The 21381-nt window shown below is 47.1% G+C and overlaps 1 long non-coding RNA gene across 1 annotated transcript; it reads right to left on the bottom strand.

Moving 5' to 3' along the window:
• Positions 1-4667: 4667 nt before the first annotated feature.
• LOC138250448 (uncharacterized) lies at positions 4668-15478 on the bottom strand. Its single transcript, XR_011194965.1, has 2 exons — positions 14583-15478; positions 4668-8550 (listed from the first exon to the last, which is right to left on the bottom strand). It is a non-coding gene; the product is annotated as an uncharacterized lncRNA (long non-coding RNA).
• Between the last annotated feature and the right edge of the window lie 5903 nt (positions 15479-21381).

Genomic DNA, 21381 nt, shown 5'->3' with positions numbered 1-21381 from the left:
CACACAAAAGGAGCTGATGTGTGCCCTGCATATCCAGATTGGTCTTCCTGAGTTAGAGTGGTGGGGGCAGCTGACAGTTGCACCTGAATAGGGCTGTGCCTGTCCTTACACAAAGCAGTCTCTAACCCCCAGAGTGTCTGGGGCCAGGGCAGGGTCATGTGCACTACAAAGACTTTCCTTTGAAGCTTACCTACTTGAAAGGCAGAAATGAGTATAAGTATTAGGTCTCTGAGACCACAACTTCAGGACACTTCTGGACTGAGGACATTCTGCCAGGAATCAGAGCTGATGCTGTAGGAGGAACTGCCACTCTGCCCGAGGCTTTGTGATGGCCTGCTACTTCTGTCCTAGGAGTGAAAGGACTGCACTTTACTTTCTACATCCTGCTTTCAAAAGTTCGCCAAGGGCTTGAACTAAGCTTGCCTACTGTTAGAAGTCTCAGGGACATCAAAGAATCCATCTGCTAGTGCCTGGACTCTTCTGCCGAGAATCTTGACTTGCCAAGTTATGCCAAATCCAGTTCAAGGGCCCATGGAAGTGGAAAAGGGTGTCCTGAGGAAGAAAAGCCATGCATCGGATCACTGCAGCTGAAAATCGACGCAGCGCCTGCCTTGCGGTGGAAGAATCGATGCAGCCCCTGCTCTACTGCGGTTCAATCATTACAGTGCGTCTGGATTTTCCCACGCATCGACCCTGCCCAGCAGCAAGGAACCAAGGCTGCATGACCAGAAACAGATGCATCATCTCTTCTGCAGAGAGAGAACTAACGCATCACCTCCCCTGTCGGTAACGAACCAACGCACTGCCTCTCCTCCGAGAGCACTGACGCATCACCTTCTGTCAGAAGGAACTGTTGGAGCTGGCCCTTTCTACAGGATCATTCCCCAAACCTTTTGCCTTCTCCCCCTAATTGTTCTGACCCTTTTTGGCTGACGTTATGACTCTACTTTATCACTGCCAATCTGTGCATGTGCTCTCCATTGTAAACTTGGTATGATTGGTTTATACCTGACTGGCACATTTAATTTACCTGTAAGTCCCTTGTACAGTGGTATTCCGATACCCAGGGCCTGTAAAATTAAAGACTAGTAGAGGGCCTGCAGCGCAGCTTGCACCACCCACAGAAGTAGCCTTTCAACCCTGTCTCAGGCCTGCTAGCGCAGGACCGATGTGTTTAGTTTGCTGCCACAGGGACTTGGCATCTAATTTTACTTGGCATGCCCAGAACTCCCCTTTTACTACATGTAAGTCACTTCCAAGGTAGGCCCTAGCTAGCCCTATGGGTAAGGTGTTATGTATGAAGAAGGCAGAGCATGTGCCTGGTTGCACAGCCTGTCCTAGTAGTGACAAAGAGCCTATTTGATTTCTCACTGCTGTGAGTGCTGCCTTCTCATAGGATTGCATTGAAACGCCCTGAAGAACGAGTTACTTACCTTCGGTAACGACTTTTCTGGTGGATACATTAGCTACCTGTGGATTCCTCACCTCATGAATACTCCCATGGCGCCAGCATTCTACGGAAATCTTCTTACTAGTCTCTGCACGTCGACGAGGACGTCACTGTCTCGCACGCGACGCCGTCTGACGTCATACAGGCAATAAGAGGTCCTCGACGACGTGCGGACGTCAGTACCAATCATTTTTTACGTGCATGAGAACAACCAGGCAATGCAATGAAAGAACAAAGCAACATCCATTATATTGTAAAAATACACCACATTGTATGAATAACTGTAAATCTTTTTATGTACATATATATATATATATAAAACTCTCTCTTTTAAAATATATACACACACCAAGTATATACATAAAGATATATACACATATACCTATATATATATAAATATATTATATATATACATCTATTGCACCCTCAAAGACCAAGAGGAGCACACTCAAGGATTACTTGGCAAGACCATAAAGGCAACGGGGAGGCGGGTGGGACCGTGAGGAATCCACAGGTAGCTAATGTATCCACCAGAAAAGTCATTACCGAAGGTAAGTAACTCGTTCTTCTGATGGATACAACTACCTGTGGATTCCTCACCTCATGAATAGAGTCCCAAAGCAGTACCACGCCCGGCGGTGGGTGCCTAAATGGTCAAACCAAGAAATCCTGCAGCACTGACCGTGCAAAATGGCCGTCCCTTCTAACCTCAGAATCTAAACAGTAATGTTTTGCAAAAGTGTGAAGGGACGACCAAGTTGCGGCCTTGCAGATGTCGACCACAGGAACACCTCTGGCTAAGGCCGAAGTGGCCGACTTAGCTCTGGTGGAATGAGCTCTAATGCCCTCAGGAGGATCCTTCTTTGCCAAAGAGTAACATATTTTAATGCAAAGAACAACCCACCTGGATAGTGTTCTCTTGTGGACTGCCTTTCCTCTCCTCTTGCCCACGTATCCAATAAACAGCTGATCCTCCAGCCTGAAAACCTTTGTTCTATCGATAAAGAAGCTCAACGCTCTCTTTGGGTCCAGACGGTGCAGTCTTTCTTCCTCTTTGGAAGGATGAGGCGGAGGATAGAACGTGGACAAAGTAATTGCCTGAGCCAAATGGAAGGGTGAAACAACCTTCGGGAGGAAAGCAGCCTTGGTCCTCAACACCACCTTATCCCCATAAAAAGTTGTATAAGGGGGTTTTACTGATAAGGCCTGCAACTCACTCACTCTCCTTGCTGATGTTATAGCTATCAGGAAGACTGTTTTTAAAACCAAATACCTCAAGGGGCAAGAATGCATAGGTTCAAAAGGGGACCCCATAAGGAAAGTCAGGACTAAGGACAAATCCCATTGCGGCATAACGAATGGCTTTGGAGGATATTGATTTAGAAGACCTTTCAAGAATCTGATAACAATAGGGGATTTAAATAAAGATGGTTGGTCTGGAAGACATATGAAGGCTGACAAGGCCGATAAATAACCTTTAATGGTAGCCACTGCACAACCTTTCTGCGCCAGAGATAGAGCAAAAGACAAAATGTCCGATAGATGAGCATGTAAAGGATCAATCTGCCTCTCTCCACACCACGCAACAAATTTAGACCACCTATTAGCGTAGATAGATTTAGTGGAGTGTCGCCTGGCCGCTAATATAACATCCACTACCTCAGGCGGGAGAGAGAAGGAACTCAGGTTGCCCCGTTCAATCTCCAGGCATGTAGGTGCAGACTCTGGAGGTTGGGGTGTAGAACCTGCCCCTGCGACTGTGAGAGGAGGTCTGCCCTGAAAGGGAGACGGAGCGGCGGGCACGTTGAGAGTTGGAGAAGGTCGGAGTACCACACCCTCCTTGGCCAATCCGGAGCTATTAAAATTACTAGAGCCCGGTCTTGGCGAATCTTCCTCAATACTCGAGGAATCAAGGGTATGGGAGGAAACGCGTAAAGCAACTGGCCGCACCAGGTCATTTGAAACGCGTCCCCCAACGCTTCCTGCATCGGATACTGAAGGCTGCAGAACAACGGACAATGCGCGTTCTCTCGAGTGGCGAACAGATCTACCCGAGGAAACCCCCACTTCTGGAAGATTAAACGGACTTGATCTGGATGGAGACGCCACTCGTGGTCTGCCGAGAAGTGGCGACTGAGACTGTCCGCACGCACGTTCAAGACTCCGGCCAGATGGTTTGCTATCAAGCAAATCCGATGGTCCTTTGCCCAGGACCATAGTCGAAGAGCTTCTCTGCAGAGAAGGTACGACCCCACTCCTCCCTGCTTGTTTATGTACCACATCGTGGTAGTATTGTCCGTTAGGACCTGTACCGACTGACCACGAAGGGAAGGGAGGAAGGCCTTGAGAGCCAGACGTACAGCCCGTAACTCTAACAGATTGATGTGAAAAATCTGTTCCTCTGGAGACCAAAGACCTTTGATCTCCAGATCCCCCAGATGAGCTCCCCACCCTAGAGTGGAAGCATCCGTTATGACTGTGGCCACTGGTGGCGACTGCTGGAACGGCTTTCCTTGTGAAAGATTGTTGCTTGCAATCCACCACTTCAAATCCACAGCAGCATCTCTGGAGATCTTGACAGTACCCTCTAGATCCCCTCTGTGTTGAGACCACTGCCTTCGGAGGCACCACTGAAGAGCCCTCATGTGCCAGCGAGCATGCGTGACCAACAGAATGCAGGAGGCAAAAAGACCGAGCAGACGAAGGACCTTGAGGACTGGAACTACCGCTCCATTTCGAAACATTGGAACCAAATCCTGAATATCTTGAATCCGCTGAGGCGGAGGAAAGGCCCGACCCAATGTTGTATCCAGTACTGCCCCTATGAACAGGAGGCGCATGAGAGGGCTCCAGGTGAGATTTGGGCTCGTTCACCGAAAAGCCCAGGTCGAACAACAACTGGGTTGTTGACTGCAGATGACGCAACACAAGCTCCGGGGACTTGGCTTTGATCAACCAATCGTCCAAGTAAGGGAATACTGCTATCCCCTTCCTTCTGAGCTCTGCCGCAACCACCGACATCACCTTCGTGAAGACTCGAGGTGCTGAAGTAAGACCAAACGGAAGGACCGCAAACTGGTAGTGTTGCGATCCCACCACAAACCGGAGATACTTCCTGTGTGACTTGAGTATCGGGATATGAAAGTTGTCAAATGCACATATTTGCAGATACTTACAAATGCATTTACAAAGGAGTTTTTGACACGGAGAGCCGGAGTGAAAAATCAATGACCAAAGGTCTGTTTATTTTTGCTGCAGCAAAGAGGACAGGTTTACCACTGGCATCCCAGGCCCGAAGTAAAGTGTGCTGGCATAAAGCGTTTAACAGTGATATTTATACTCATACATCAAAGGATACATAAAATGTGTAAATAATGATATACGTCATACAGATATTTTAAGGAGTTAATCAGTTTCCACACACTGGTTCCATTCCCAGCTTTGTCCTTGCCTCCCTTCTGCATCTGCCTGACTCCCCACATTCTTGAGACCCTTCAAAGGATTACGTGGTTCAAAGGTATAGATATCAGCCTTTCCCTCCCCAAAATACCACAGCCGAGGTCAGTTAGTTATTTGAACACACAATTATAATGAGTACAGTGCCCCAGTTAGGGAAAGAAACCAGCTGCAAGCCTATGGCGTGGAACCAGGCTTATTTTACCTAAACAAATATACATAAGATAACATATGTGATAGGCAGTGCGTTCAGAGACAACAAAAGCTCAAACTTACACGTGTTAAAGAAACGAAGCAATTCAAAATGAATTCTAACAATCGACCCTTTTTGAGTTTTTTTTCTTCTGAACATAATAAACGTTTTGAATAGTTCTAAATTTCCTCATATATGTTGAATTTTACTCCCACTTCATTGAAATCTGCATTCATGGGGACATAAACAACCGATGGGTATGAGCAACCAGTATCTGTAGTGAGGACAGTGGGGTCAATAGCCATTAGGGAATTTATCTCTTCTCTCTGCATCATAGCTCGATTGGTTTCTAGTATTTTCACTGGCGGAAATTTACACAATTTTAAACAGGAACAGAGAGCAGGTAAGCACTGCACTAATAAACAACTTAATACAATAGCTATTATTATAAAAAGTATGTCTTTAAACAACCAGCCCCACCCCCCAAACCAAGACCATAACCATGATAAACTCCAATCGCCTCCTTCATATTGGCCCCCCTTTTCAAATACCTGTACTGCTTCTTTTATTTTCCCAATATCCAATTCTATCTCTGATGACTTGTTGACAAAATAACAGCACTTTTGCTGGTACTGATGTTGGATTAAAACACATACTCCTCCTTGTTGTACTGTAATCAAGTCTAGGGCAAGCCGATTTTGTATCGCCAATTGGGCTGCAGAGTTTATCTCTATCTGTATACTTCCTATGGCCTCTCTGGTGGCATTAAATGCAATGGCTAATTCAGCTGACATATTCATCATTGCCAGTTGTAAATCGAAAATTCCAAATCCGGGAATAAGAACATGTAATACTTGAAATACCCAGTTCTTTCGCTCCTCCAGTATGGGTGTCCCTCGTTTGTACCTATGTGCAAAACTCCCCATGTTAAGGGGCTGGGAAGATGATATATTTGATATCACAGTAATGTTGGGTGCCAAATATGCCAGTGAACATATCCCTTCCCAGTTTAGAGGCAGTACTTTATATGCAGTTCTTCCACATACGAAGTACATGCCTCCCTGGATTTGTGAATTTATAATGCTGTATTTTATTCGGGGCAATCCTACACCCTCTGGGGTGTCATGCTCAGAATTATTGCAATATTTGTAATCTTCCCAGATTGTATTTAGCAATGATACATTTGCCCAGGGTGCAACATATGAACATCTAGCCGTCCAGAGGGGGCCAAGGAAAACCCGGGACAATATTACAGGTGAATTTTTCCCATTTCTATCTTGTTCTCTGGAGGGATCATATAACAATCCTTCTGGATCTACTAGAATCTCATTTTCTCCCACAGTCAGGTTCCAATAATTCACAGTGTAATTTTGATGAGTCCCATTAATTAACGCTGTCCAATTTCTGTCTATTTTCTCCTCTCCTTCAAGATCCCAATTCCCTGTTTTTATATCAAATAACAAAGTGTAAACACACTGTTCAGGAGGGATCTTTCCCATGTATTTTGCCTCTGGGTTTTGCCCATAAAATAGGTACCAAAACATATGGGAAACATTTTAAGTGTGGCATTCTCTCCAGGCATCGGGGAGAGCTTGTATTCTGCCTGGGTATTAGGGAGCACCGCACACCTAGGGTACCATTGATATTCTTGTTGGTCACATCTCCAAGTGGTATTTGGTACAAGACACACTTCCCCTCTTTCATATTCGCTTGGTGATACTGGTACTTCATAAAGGCCTATAGGATCCTCGGGGTGTCTAGACAAGTGCCGGCAAATCCAGCAGTCAGTGAGACTTAATGTCTCCGCTAATTTTCCATGAACCTTTATCAATGGATGTAAGGTAGGATTTTGCAACAATGATGCAACACCACTGGACATTATACATATTAACATAAGGGTCACTAGGTACTTCATTATTGTTTTGTAGAAATAGTTATAAGGCCACTCTTCCCTATTCTCTAGAGGGATATTTGTCCTGCCAAATGGATATATTTTCATAATTTTATTGTGCTCTTCTCCTTGGTCCTACAACTTTTCTATGATACCGTTTTACTCGTCTCAACCGCCTACGTGTGTTCAAAAATATACCCACACAATTACCAAATATGTAAATGCAAAATATTGATATCACTATACTAATAATCATATACGTATAGATACAGATAAGTGAATTTTCCTTTATGTTCACACCCACTAGGGTTCAGCACCGCCGTGCTTTCCACTCTAGCAGTTAGGCTGCACTGGTTGGTCCATGAACAAGTTTTTTTTTTTTCTCAAATACAGGACAATAGATGTTGGCTTGATCCTAGGTCCCTTAGCTTCTCCTTTTCAAGTTTTAACTCCTGGTGAGTCTCAACTCCCAGTGAGTAAGTCGCGATACTTCAAAGTTCGTCTTCAGTATAGTTTGTCAGTTTCGTTCAGTGTCTCAGCAAAAATTAGGGCGGAGGCCAGCAATTTTCAACCAGATCAGTGATGTGCTTGGGTATTAAACAGAAAAAGGGCACCTTTTTTTTTTTTTTTTTTACCGCTGGGACTACAAACCGCACCAACCCTAATGGCTGGCCGCTTCCGTAGAACTGGTACTTGTTTTTTTTTTTTTTCTTTCTCGCCAGTCACAGAACTGTTAACTCCATTTACCCACTGCTTGAATAGCGTTGCACAAGCTGCATCCCACTATACTTGTGTTCTCGTTGAGACAATTGTTCTGACCAATGTTCTGGTGTCGTTGCACAGGCTAGTCACCCGTGTTCATGCTGGAATTTTAGTCATCACAGTCATTTACAACCTCGTCGCCCAAAGTGTGCGTAACAACAGTGAGGATAGCTCGTTTTAATGCTGGTACATCAACGGCATCGGAAATGCCGGTGGCGGTGAAGGCGGGGAACTGTATTTCACAAAGGCAGGCGTGCCGTATTCTGCTGAGCAAAGGATTCCTTGGCCATTCAGAAGAGACCTCAGTTTGCAATTCCAAGCTAGGAGCTATCAGGGTGATGTAAATGTAACTTTTAGTAGGGGTCACCACCTTACGCACCTTCAAAATTCTGTTCATTTGGATGGGCGAGGACGCAGGTTGTATCGATGAGTTTGTTGATCTTCAAACAGCAACTCTTCGTCACTGGGCTGCTGTGTCACCTCAGGAGCAGAAGTAGCACTTGAAACTTGTGAAGGTGTTTCCTGTCTCCCTACTTCGCTGTAATCAGGAGACAATGGTAATTCTGCTGTTAGAGTACTCTGTAGTGGAATTGGTGCACGCTTACAGTGGCTAGCATGTATCCAGTTTTTCCTTCCTTCCACTTTCACCGCTGTCTGTGTTGCAAGCAGTACCTGGGCTGGCCCCCGCCACCTGGGCTGAAGACTGTTGGTTCTTTGAAAATTCTTTGTCATAAGCCAATCCCCTGGCTTAAAAGGGTGACCAGGGCCTTCAAGAGGAGTCGGTAGGCTGGCCTTGACCTGTTGGTGGATCAAACGCAAATCTTTAGTCAATTGTTTACAGTAATCTACAAACAAAGGATATTGCACTTCAGAAAGCTTCTTTGGTCGTGGTACCCCCCAGATATTGGCTGGCCTCCCCATGACAACTTCATAGGGGGATAATCGTGACTTGCTACTGGCAGTCATCCTGATGGACATTAATGCTAGGGGCAAAGCATCTGGCCATTTTAAGTTGGTCTCAGCACAAATCTTAGCTATTTTGCTCTTCAAGGTGTAATTATACCTTTCTACAAGGCCCGCTGATTGTGGGTGATTTGCAGCATGAAATCGATGTTTGATGTTAAGGGCGGTACAGACCTTCTCCATTACCTCATTAGAAAAATGACTGCCATTGTCACTCCAGACTAATCGTGGCAAGGCGTATCTAGGAAAATATTCTTTTAGTAATATTTTGGCGGTAGAGAGGGCACCATTGTCTTTTAATGGGTAGGCCTCTATCCATTTTGAAAACATGCATACTACCACTAACACATATTTCAGTTTGTTACACGGTTCCATGTGGATAAAATCCATCTGTATAGCTTCAAAGGGGAGATCAGGAGGGGCAAAGTGGCCAGGGGGCGTAGGGGTCCCTTTTCCTGCATTGTGCACTGCACACACCATACAACTTTTAACCAGGTTATTAGCAGCTTTGGATATCAGAGGATTACTCCAAACATGGTCCAAAGTTGTCTTGATGCCTTGGGCACTGATGTGTGCAGGACTGTGGGCCATAGTAACCATAGCGTGTACATAGCAATTAGGTAACATCCATCTTCTTCTGTCTGTGTCATCTGTGTAACAACCCTCACTGTCTAGTCTACCGTTCTTCTCCCACTGTTCCCTTTCCTCTGCTGTTGCTTCTGCTTGAATATCTCTCACACACTGCATGGTATTTTCTAATACTTCGTACTGGGGCTCTCCCTTGATGCTACTCTCAACATATGCATTGTCAAATGGTGCTCGTGCTGTTGCTTTCGCTGTAGCATCTGCAAAAGCATTTCCTCGTCCTATATCATCAGTAATTTTTTTGTGGGCACTACACTTAATGATTGCGACCTGACGGGGCAGGCTGAGAGCAGTCAAAAGTGTCACAATCAAGTTGCCATGCTGAATGGTAGTGCCATGTGACGTGATAAAGCCTCTATTCGCCCAGAGTCGCCCAAAATTATGAGCTACTCCAAACGCATATTGGCTATCAGTGTAGATGTTAACACTAAGATGTTCACTTATTTCACAAGCTCTGGTGAGGGCAATTAATTCTGCAGCCTGTGCCGAATTTTGCGGGATTCTATGAGATTCAACCACTGTTTTGACTGTGGTGACGGCATAGGCTGCAGTGGTCGTACCATCTGGTAACTTGAAGCAAGACCCATCTACAAACAGCTCTCCCTGTGGGTCAGATAGGGGAGTGTCTGTTAAGTCTACCCGTCCCTTGGTTTCTTCCTCAGTGGCAAAAATGCAATTATGATCAAATTCCACATTGTCCTGAGGGAGGGGTAGTAACGTAGCTGGGTTCAAGACATTGCACCGCTTCAAAGTAATATTTGGACTGAACAATGTTAATTCGTAACCCGTTAGACGAGCACTGGTGAGGTGCTGCGTCTGTGTCTTGTTTAACAAAATATCAACGGCATGAGGAACCATCACAGTGAGCGGATTGCCACCAACAAACCCTTCACTTTGTTTCACCGCAGCTGCTGCAGAAGCCACTCCTCTAAGACAAGTAGGCAAAGCTTGCGCCACAGTGTCCAAGGTGGAAGAGAAGTATGCACAAGGGCGTTGTCTCCCACCTTGGTCCTGTGTCAAAACAGACAATGTACAGCCATGCTTTTCATGCACAAATAAAACAAATGGTTTGCTGTAATCCGGATTACCCAATACAGGAGCAGAGCACATCGCCTTTTTTAATTCTTGAAAAGCCTCCTCACATTTGTCAGTCCAAGGTACAGGAGAGGGCACATCTGAAAGTGTCAGAGCAGTCAATGGTTTTGCTATAAGTGAAAAATTTGGAATCCACTGTCTGCAAAAGGATGTAAATCCCAAAAATGCTCGGACTTCAGAAGGGGTGCGTGGTGCAGTCATTGTATGAACCAATTTAATTCTGTCTGGATGTAATCTCCTTCCCTCCTTAGAGAGGAGGTGTCCTAGATAGGTGACCTCCTCTCTACAATACTGCAATTTTGGAAGGGACACCTTATGGCCCAGAGGTGCTAAATGATGTAATAATGCAACAGTATCAGTCTTACATTGTATCATGGAATCTGAGGCAATTAAAATATCATCAATGTACTGCAACAATGCAGAGCCTGTAGGTGGATTGAATTGGTCTAATTGACGTTTAAGACATTGACTATATATGCTCGGGGACTCAACAAATCCCTGTGGAATTCTTGTCATCGCGAATGATCTACCAAAAATCGCGAAGCTAAACAAATATTGAGATTCTTCGGCAATTGGAATGCTAAAGAACGCGTTCTTCAAATCGATTACGGTGAAAAAACACGCAGAGGGTGGGATCATGGTGAAAAGACTATTCATGTCTGGGACCACGGGAAACTGGGGAATTACTATTTTATTAATTTCTCGGAGATCAATAACTAATCGATATACCGTGTTATCAGTACATGATTGCTCACCATCTAATCTATTAGCATCATTTCGTTTCTTTACAACAGGAAGGATTGGACTGTTACATGGGCTGCTCACTATTTCCTTTATGACACCTGCATGCACAAGATCAGATATGACTGCCTTGAGCCCTTTTTCGCTTGATTTAGGTAATTTGTATTGAGGAACACGAGGTAACCGGGCACCTGGTTTGATTTTTATTACAATAGGGTCGATATCCATAATGCCTACATCATTCTTGCCTTTGGCCCATAAGCGAGGGTCTATTTCCTTTAGCTCTGGGGGTAAGTCGTATTCCTGTGAGAACATGCACCGAGTTGGGGAAACACTATCCATAGTTACATAGACACCATCCATTGAACAGTGAATAACTGCATTTAATTTCTTTAACAAATCTAATGCAAACAAGTTTTCATTGCAACCTGATGTTAAAGAGAGTGGCGTGTGTACTGTAAATGGGCCTACAGTTACACTCATAGGTGTTGAGATGGGGCTCACCACGGGGATTCCAGAAATCCCAATTGATGTGGTATGAAGCCCAGACAGGGGAGCCCCGGGGACTGCAGAATGTGCAATAGATGTTCTGGTGGCACCAGTATCTAGAAGAAACTTATGGCCCTCTCCTTCGATTTTTACATCAATGTAGGGACCATTTTGATCTACAGGAATACTTACTCGCCCCTGGCCCTGTCTGTGGCTGTCCTAATAATTGTAGGATTCAGAAAAGAAATCATCAGCATAATATTGTCGTTCAAATGCATTGTCAAAAATATTAGTGTTACGCGGGACCTGATTCTCATTCTGCGAATTCTGATCAGTTCTACCTCTTCCTCGTCCTCGTGCATTACCTGCCGCGTTCCCTCTATGAAGTGACATACTTTGTCTTCCTTCCAGTAATGGGCAAGTATCACGCCAATGTCCATCCTGCTTACAGTAGGCACATTGGTTGATATTTAATCGGCGGTCTTGGGGTGGTGCAGATGCACCTCGGCCTCGACCCCTTCCCCGTCCCCTTGGTGGGCCACCCCTTTGCTGAGGGGTTGTATCCCGCTGAGGGTATGCCTGCTGTAATAATACCTTTTTCTTCAATTCTTTTACTGACTTCTCATTCTTTTCTAATTCTTCCTTGTACCTGCTCTCATAGTATTGCGCCATCTGCAAAATCTCTGCCTGTCCCTTCGTCATCCACGAACTCTCTGTTGCTTTTAATTTTTGTGATATTTCAGGTAGAAGGCCATTAACAAAGCGTTCTACAAATAGTGTGACACCTGTTACGGTGGCGAGGTCTTGACCGCTAAAATCTATGAAAGCTTGTTCAATTCTAGTAAAATAATCTGGGACATCTTCACCTATTTTCTGTTTATAAGTGGCAAGCTTTCCCCAATCCACAGTCTGAAGAGGTATAACAGTTTCTAACTTAGTCAATATCCGATTAGGTAAATCTAAAATATCCTGATGCGGCAGGGTTCCTGGTGCCCTTTGTGCTTCACGTGCTTCTAAACCCCCCCATGTATTTCCCAAAGTAGGTGCATCATCTACTCTTCTAATTTTATGCCAAACTTCAGGACCCAATAAAACACCAAAAAAATAGTCAATGTCTTTGAGTGTCATGGTTGTGGTGGAAATGGCAGTTCTAAGGTCCCGATAGAATCCAGCTGGATTCTTTCGAGGGTCTGGCAAGTCTTTCTTTATAGCCATTACCTCCTCCCTTTTCCATGGTATATGAACAAATTGGGCCACCGGCACGGGAGCTGGTTGTCCGGCGGCAGCTGCTGCTGCGACTGCAGCTGCAGTGGGCATATCAGGGTGCACTTCCCTCATTGGGTACCCCTTGTCATATCTATTTAGAACATCTTCCCTGGCTATGACACAAATGCGTACTCCCTCATTTATACTGTTACTATCAAGAATACAAGCCCTACTGTCCCGCCATAATTGGTTTAATTCTTGTTCATAAGGGAGAGGGGTAGAATCTGTAATACAAGACTTCCAATCCCTCTCCAATTTTTCAATCATATACAGCAGTGCTAATTGCTGTCCAAAATGTGACATCTGTTGTATTGTGTCCATAATATCGGTGTGGGTGTAAATAGGCTGTGACATCCAGTTCTCTGACTGATTCTTGATAACCCGTTTTTCCCAATCCCCAATAGTGGAGCGGGTACTAGGGGGCGAAATCGACTTAATAGGTGTGCCCCATATGGGTGAAAGTGAGTGTAAGACTGTGCACTGTCGACGTTGTCCATTTGGGGTATTAGGGGCAGGGGACATTATTTGTAACCTTGCAGTGCTGGCTGGTAGTGGTGGGGCAGGTGGTGGAGGGATTAGGACTTGGGCTATTGGGGTAGCTTGGGCTAGAGGCTGTGGTGGTTGTGGCACATGCTGCTGTAGTGGTGCACCTGGATTTCCCAAATTGTGTCCTTGCCCTTGCTGCTGTTGCGGTGCCCCCATGTTAGGTTGGGCTACTGTAGGGGGTGTGTAAGGTGGAGGTGCAGTAGGGCCATTATCTAATAGCTGTAGCATTACCTCATCTTCCTCTAATGCATGTTTGGTTTCTGTTGGCTTTGATACATAACTTCCCTCCACCTGAGCCCTATGGACTCTATCTTCAGATTCAATCCCTTTCTGGGTTTGGGACTGGTGATAAAGGGCGGCCTTTTGCATAATGGTTCTCCTATTTTCCCTCTCTATCAGTTTATCTGATTTAATTTTTCTTTTATTGGCTTCCATTTCCCATTTTCTGTACACCTCAAACATATGTTGTCTAGCCTTTTTATGAAACAAACATTCCTGTAGGTAGGTTAGTTTCTTTAAATCAAAAGATCCATCCTCTGGCCACTGGAGGTCAGGACAATGTCTAGTATATCTGCGCCATATACTATTGTACAAATTGTTCTCTAAACCATAATCCTTTAACATGTCCCACCCTGGTGTTCCCTCTTTTGGGATCGGTTGCCTTTTATCTAAACGTGGCACATGATTTCGGCGAAAACAAAGACATAACCCTTGCCAACATTTCTTATTTCCCATATCTAACTTTTAAATTTTCAAAAGGCAACACACGCACCAAATTTCAAAATGCAACATGTACCAAAGAAACCCTTGCTCAAATGTGCACCAAAGAAAACCTTTTTCAAATGTGCACCGAAGAAGAAAAAAAACCCTTTTTTCAAATATTTACCAACTTACAAATTGCTCCAGGCCTGGGCAAATTACTCAAACAAGAAAAACACATGTAATACAAATTGTCAAATGGTACCTTGTACAAATGCAAATTTACCAAGAACTAATCATTCTCAAAAATGATAAGTTATCCAAAAACAATTATTCTCTCAAATGCAAGTTAAAGCAGACAAATAGCCAGCGAGGAACAGTCTTACCTGACTATCTGCTTTTTCCTGGATTTCTCTCCGGCCGCCCGTGTCAGACTAATCCGTCAAGATAAACACCGATGTTTCAGGGACTTCGCTGGGACATCATGAGAAAGCGGGGGGAAACCTGCCCGGTGGATAAGATGCAGCTGCTTCTGAAACTAAGTCTTTGTGCAGGGGCCCCTGGAATCTACACCTCCGGAACGGCGTCCCCCCACTGGCAGCACGTCTCGTGACAGAGCTACTGAAGATATCCACTGGAAGGTCCCTGTTCGGGCGCCAAATTGTCAAATGCACATATTTGCAGATACTTACAAATGCATTTACAAAGGAGTTTTTGACACGGAGAGCCGGAGTGAAAAATCAATGACCAAAGGTCTGTTTATTTTTGCTGCAGCAAAGAGGACAGGTTTACCACTGGCATCCCAGGCCCGAAGTAAAGTGTGCTGGCATAAAGCGTTTAACAGTGATATTTATACTCATACATCAAAGGATACATAAAATGTGTAAATAATGATATACGTCATACAGATATTTTAAGGAGTTAATCAGTTTCCACACACTGGTTCCATTCCCAGCTTTGTCCTTGCCTCCCTTCTGCAGCTGCCTGACTCCCCACATTCTTGAGACCCTTCAAAGGATTACGTGGTTCAAAGGTATAGATATCAGCCTTTCCCTCCCCAAAATACCACAGCCGAGGTCAGTTAGTTATTTGAACACACAATTATAATGAGTACAGTGCCCCAGTTAGGGAAAGAAACCAGCTGCAAGCCTATGGCGTGGAACCAGGCTTATTTTACCTAAACAAATATACATAAGATAACATATGTGATAGGCAGTGCGTTCAGAGACAACAAAAGCTCAAACTTACACGTGTTAAAGAAACGAAGCAATTCAAAATGAATTCTAACAAAGTAAGCATCCTGCAAGTCGACAGACACCATCCAGTCTTCCATGTTCAACGCCAAAAGCACCTGTGCTAGGGTCAGCATCTTGAACTTTTCCTGCTTGAGGAACCAATTCAAGATCCTCAGGTCCAGAATTGGTCTCAAACGACCATCCTTCTTGGGAATCAGGAAATACCTTGAGTAAACTCCTTGACCCCTTTCCTGCTCCGGGACCAACTCCACCGCGCCCTTTAAAAGGAGGACTTCTACCTCCTGTTCTAGCAACAGGAGGTGTTCTTGTGAACAATACGAAGGGCGGGGCGGGATGAGGGGCGGAAACTCCCGAAAGGGAAGGGTGTAGCCTTTTCCCACAACACTGAGAACCCAAGTGTCCGACGTAACAGTCTCCCATTTGGTGAGAAAATGCTGTAATCTTCCCCCTACAGGAGAGGAGTGAGTGGGAAATGGTGGAAGCCTAAGGCTGCTTCCCCTGCTGCACCCCGCCAGAGGATGAGGAAGAGGCAGAGTGCTGCTGAGAGGCTCCCCTGGTGCGGACCCTACCCCTCCCCCTAAAAGATCTATAGGGGTGGGAAGAGGCAGGTTGCTGATATCTTCCCCGAAAGGAAGAGGAGGAAGAGCCACGCCCAAATCCACGAAACCTCCTGAAGAATCTGGAAGAGGCCGTGGAAGAAGGAGCTTGGAGTCCCAACGACTTAGCCGTGGCCCTGCTCTCCTTAAAACGTTCCAAGGCCGAATCAGCCTTAGCCCCAAACAGTTTGTCCCCATCAAACGGGAGATCCAACAATGTGGACTGTACATCTGCCGAAAAGCCCGAGTTACGGAGCCAGGCCTGTCTCCTTTCCACCACAGTTGTGCCCATTGCTCTGGCTACCGAGTCGGTGGTATCCAGTCCCGTCTGGATAATTTGGGTCGCAGCAGCCTGGGCATCAGAGACAAGATCCAAAAGACCCTGGGGAAGCTCTGTAAACGAAGAGGAGATGTCATCCATCAGAGCATGAATATACCTCCCCAGGATACAGGTCGCATTAGTGGCCTTTAACGCCAGACTGCAGGACGAAAAAATCTTCTTCGACTGCGCCTCTAGCTTTTTTGAGTCTCTGTCCCCAGGCACCGTCGGGAAAGAACCAGGCGCTGACTTGGACGAACAGGAGGCCTGCACTACCAAGCTCTCCGGCGTAGGGTGCCTAGATAGGAAACCAGGATCAGTTGGAGCCGTCCGATACCTCCTGGCCACGGCTCTGTGAACTGCTGGGGAAGATGCCGGCCTCTTCCACACCTCTAAAACCGGATCCAGCAGAGCGTCATTAAAAGGTAACAGAGGCTCCGCCGCGGCTGAGGCCGGATGCAACACCTCCGTCAAAAGGTTTTGTTTTGCCTCCACCACCGGCAAAGGCAGGTCCAAAAAACTAGCTGCCTTCCGTACCACTGTATGAAAGGAAGCAGCTTCCTCAGTATATTCCCCCGGGGACGAAAGGTCCCACTCAGGGGAAGTGTCCAGCCCACTGGCCGACTCCAGTCCACGCAGCCCATCACCCGAGTCCTCTAGCTCTCCTTCCTCTAGGGCTCGTTGGTACTCCTGCTCTTCTAGTACCCGGAGAGCACGCCTCCTTGAATGCAGTCGTTGCTCAATCCGCGGAGTCGACAATGCCTCCGCCGAAGTCGGAGATCGGCGCCGATCTTCCGAAGCCACCGACGCCGCATCCGGCGCCACGGGTAACTTCGGCGCCGACTGAAGAGCAGCTGAAACAGATGGACCCACCGGAGTCACAGGCCGAAATCTCGACGTCGACGGGATGGAAATCCCTGGGGCCAATCCCTCCGAAGCCACCGGAGCGGCCACCGGCGCCGACACTGGCGCCGAGCCCACGTTCCCAAACGGGAGAAAGGGCATAAAGGGTGCCGGCCGAAGAGGCGCAGGATCACCCAAAGAAAAGGCCAAAGGCCCAGCCGGAGCACCCCCTGGAGCCATCTGTTGGAAGATGGCATACATCGCATTCAAGAATGCGGAACTATCGGCTCCAGGGGTGGGAAAAGCCGGATACTGGGGTGCCTGTCTCGGAGGCGACCCCGACTCCGGCCTCGGCATCTGCGCCGGAGAAAACACTTGAGGCTCCAATACCTCAATCACCGACGCCTGTCCAGGCGAAGTTGGTGACGCCGGAGAGGGCAACGGCGTCGAAGGATGCGGCGTCACCGTGGGGCTGACCTCCCATGTCTTTCGGCGCCGATCCAGAGACCTGGAACGAGCCTCCCTTGAATGACGCCGAGATTCTCTACGGCGCCGGGAGTCTCGATGACGCCGATGTTTTGGAGAAGACTTCTTGTGATGCTTCTCCTTTGACTTGGCCATAAACAGCTTCGCCTCACGTTCTTTAAGGGCCTTCGGATTCATGTGCTGACATGAATCACAAGTCGAGACGTCGTGGTCGGAGCTCAAACACCAAAGGCAATCGGAATGAGGATCCGTCACCGACATCTTGCCTCCACACTCACGACAAGGCTTAAATCCAGACTTTCTCTGCGACATTATTTCCACAGAGAAAGAGTACGCAGCAAGATATACACTGTAACCGCAAGAGTAACAGTTGCTCCCTCGAAGATAACCGTTTCGAATGCACGGAAAAAAGGGAACTGACGTCCGCACGTCGTCGAGGACCTCTTATTGCCTGTATGACGTCAGACGGCGTCGCGTGCGAGACAGTGACGTCCTCGTCGACGTGCAGAGACTAGTAAGAAGATTTCCGTAGAATGCTGGCGCCATGGGAGTATTCATGAGGTGAGGAATCCACAGGTAGTTGTATCCATCAGAAATGCTGCTTACAGGTGTAGATGGATTTTTTTATCATCATCACAGAAATGCCACTTCTAGAAATTGAGCATTTCTCTGTGCTTATGACTGGTGCTTTGCAGCTTGACTCGAATCCACGTCTGGGCAGTCACAGCTGGGCTTTGTACAGCCTGTACACAAGGAGGGTGGAGGTGTCACAGTGGTGCATCTACATATTGAATGGGCTTCCTGGGCTGAGAGAAAGGTAGGCGGGGCACCCTTGGATCTGTAAAGGCTGTACCCTGGCCTCACACAATGGGTTTGTTTACCTCCAAATGATTTCTGGAACCTGTGCTGGAGGAGAGGGGACACTCCTAAAAACCAATTGTAACTGAATGGAACCTCCTCTCACCCTCATTGAAACTGCTTTGCAAAGATGAGTATGAGTATAAGTATAGGGAAATTTTCCCCATCAAGACAGACAAGAAACATATTTCGAACTGGACACAGAATACTGCCGGAAGGACTCCCCAGGAACCGCCTTGGTCTGCTGCTGTTGTGCTGACTTGTGACCTGATGCGATCTCCGCCTCACAAGTGTAAACTCACTGTTCTATAGATAACGTAAGCGCAGGAGTGCTGGCAGCCACCCAAACATGGGTTATGATGATATCTTGCCATTCATGAGTCTAGAATGACATGTGTATTGTTGGTAATTTTCACATATGGGCTGCCTGCATTTCATTTTCTGCTCTCCGTAGGGCTGCCTTGGTCTGTTCCCTATGACCTGATTATGTTATTGGTTGCAACTGCCATGTTGGGATGACCAGCATATTAGTAGGCTCTAGTGTCTTGGCATCTTTAATCTTGTTTATCCTGATAGGTGCTTGTAAGGAAATGCCTCCTTGGCATGGTTACCCACTGACCTTTTGCCTTTGCTGATGCTAAGTTACGATTTGAAAGTGCGCTGGGACCCAGCTAACCAGGCCCCAGCACCAGTGTTCTTTCCCTAAACTGTACTTTTGTCTCCACAATTGGCACAACCCTGGCACTCAGGTAAGTCCCTTGTAACTGGTACCCCTGGTACCAAGGGCCCTGATGCCAGGGAAGGTCTGTAAGGGCTGCAGCATGTCTTATGCCACCCTAGGGACCCCTCACTCAGCACATGCACACTGCTTCACAACTTGTTGTGCTGATGGGGAGAAAATGACTAAGTCGACATGGCACTCCCCTCAGGGTGCCATGTCAACCTCACACTGCCTGTGGCATAGGTAAGTCACCCCTCTAGCAGGCCTTACAGCCCTAAGGCAGGGTGCACTATACCACAGGTGAGGGCATATGTGCATGAGCACTATACCCCTACAGTGTCTAAGCAAAACCTTAGACATTGTAAGTGCAGGGTAGCCATAAGAGTATATGGTCTGGGAGTCTGTCAAACATGAACTCCACAGCACCATAATGGCTACACTGAAAACTGGGAAGTTTGGTATCAAACTTCTCAGCACAATAAATGCACACTGATGCCAGTGTGCAATTTATTGTAAAATACACCCAGAGGGCATCTTAGAGATGCCCCCTGAAAACATACCCGACTTCCAGTGTAGGCTGACTAGTTTTTGCCAGCCTGCCACACACCAGACATGTTGCTGGCCACATGGGGAGAGTACCTTTGTCACTCTGTGGCCAGGAACAAAGTCGGTACTGGGTGGAGGTGCTTCTCACCTCCGCCTGCAGGAACTGTAACACCTGGCAGTGAGCCTCAAAGGCTCACCCCCTTTGTTACAGCGCCACAGGGCATCCCAACTAGTGGAGATGCCCACCCCTCCAACCACTGCCCCCACTTTTGGCGGCAAGGCTGGAGGAGATAATGAGGAAAACAAGGAGGAGTCACCCCCCAGTCAGGACAGCCCCTAAGGTGTCCTGAGCTGAGGTGACTCTTACTTTTAGAAATCCCCCATCTTGTAGAAGGAGGATTCCCCCAAAGGGATTAGGGATGTGCCCCCCTCCCCACAGGGAGGAGGTACAAAGAGGGTGTAGCCACCCTCAGGGCCAGTAGCCATTGGCTACTTCCCTCCCAGACCTAAACACAAATTCAGTATTTAGGGGCTCCCAGAACCGAGGAAGATAGATTCCTGCAACCTAAAGAAGAAGAAGGATGCTGACCTGAAGCCCTGCAGTGAACACGGAGACGACAACTGATTTGGCCCCAGCCCCACCGGCCTGTCTCCCTACTTCGAAGAAAACTGCAACAGCGACGCATCCAACAGGGTCCAGCAACCTCTGAAGCCTCAGATGACTACCCTGCATCTAAAGGACCAAGAAGCTCCAGAGAACAGCGGCCCTGTTCAAGAAATTGCAACAAAGAAGCAACATTTAAAGACCACACGTTTCCCGCCGGAACAGTGAGACTTTCCACTCTGCACCTGACGCCCCCGGCTCAAACTGCGGAAAACTAACACTACAGGGAGGACTTTCCGGCGACTGCGAGCCCCACAGCAACGCCTGCAGAGGAAATCCAGAGGCTCCCCCTGACCGCGACTGCTTGTAACAGGGAACCCGACGCCTGGAACCAGCACTACACCTGCAGTCCCCAGGAACTGAAGGAACCAAACTCCAGTGCAGGAGCGACCCCCAGGCGACCCTCTGCCGAACCCAGATGGTGGCTACCCCGAGGAGCCCCCTGTGCCTGCATCGTTGAAGAGACCCCCGGGTCTCCCCAACCCGGCCGCCCCTGTGCCGCTGAGGGTGTACTTTCTGTGCCTGCTTGTGTCCTCCCCGGTGCCCTACAAAAACCCCCCTGGTCTGCCCTCTGAGGACGTGGGTACTTACCTGCTGGCAGACTGGAACCGGGGCACCCCCTTCTCCTGTTTCCATTGAAGCCTATGTGTTTTGGGCACCACTTTGACCTATGCACCTGACCGGCCCTGAGCTGCTGGTGTGGTAACTTAGGGGTTGCCTTGAACCCCCAACGGTGGGCTACCTTGGACCCAACTTTGAACCCTGCAAGTGTTTTACTTACCTGTGAACTTAGCAAATACTTACCTCCCCGAGGAACTGTTGAATTTGGCACAGTGTCCACTTTTAAAATAGCTTGCCATTTTTGTCAAAACTGTACATGCTATTGTGATTATTCA

Source organism: Pleurodeles waltl, chromosome 8 (assembly GCF_031143425.1).
Source record: "Pleurodeles waltl isolate 20211129_DDA chromosome 8, aPleWal1.hap1.20221129, whole genome shotgun sequence".
In the NCBI taxonomy this organism is placed as follows: Eukaryota; Metazoa; Chordata; class Amphibia; order Caudata; family Salamandridae; genus Pleurodeles; species Pleurodeles waltl.
Note: the sequence above shows the minus strand (reverse complement) of the source record. Positions and strands in the feature narration are given on the sequence as shown.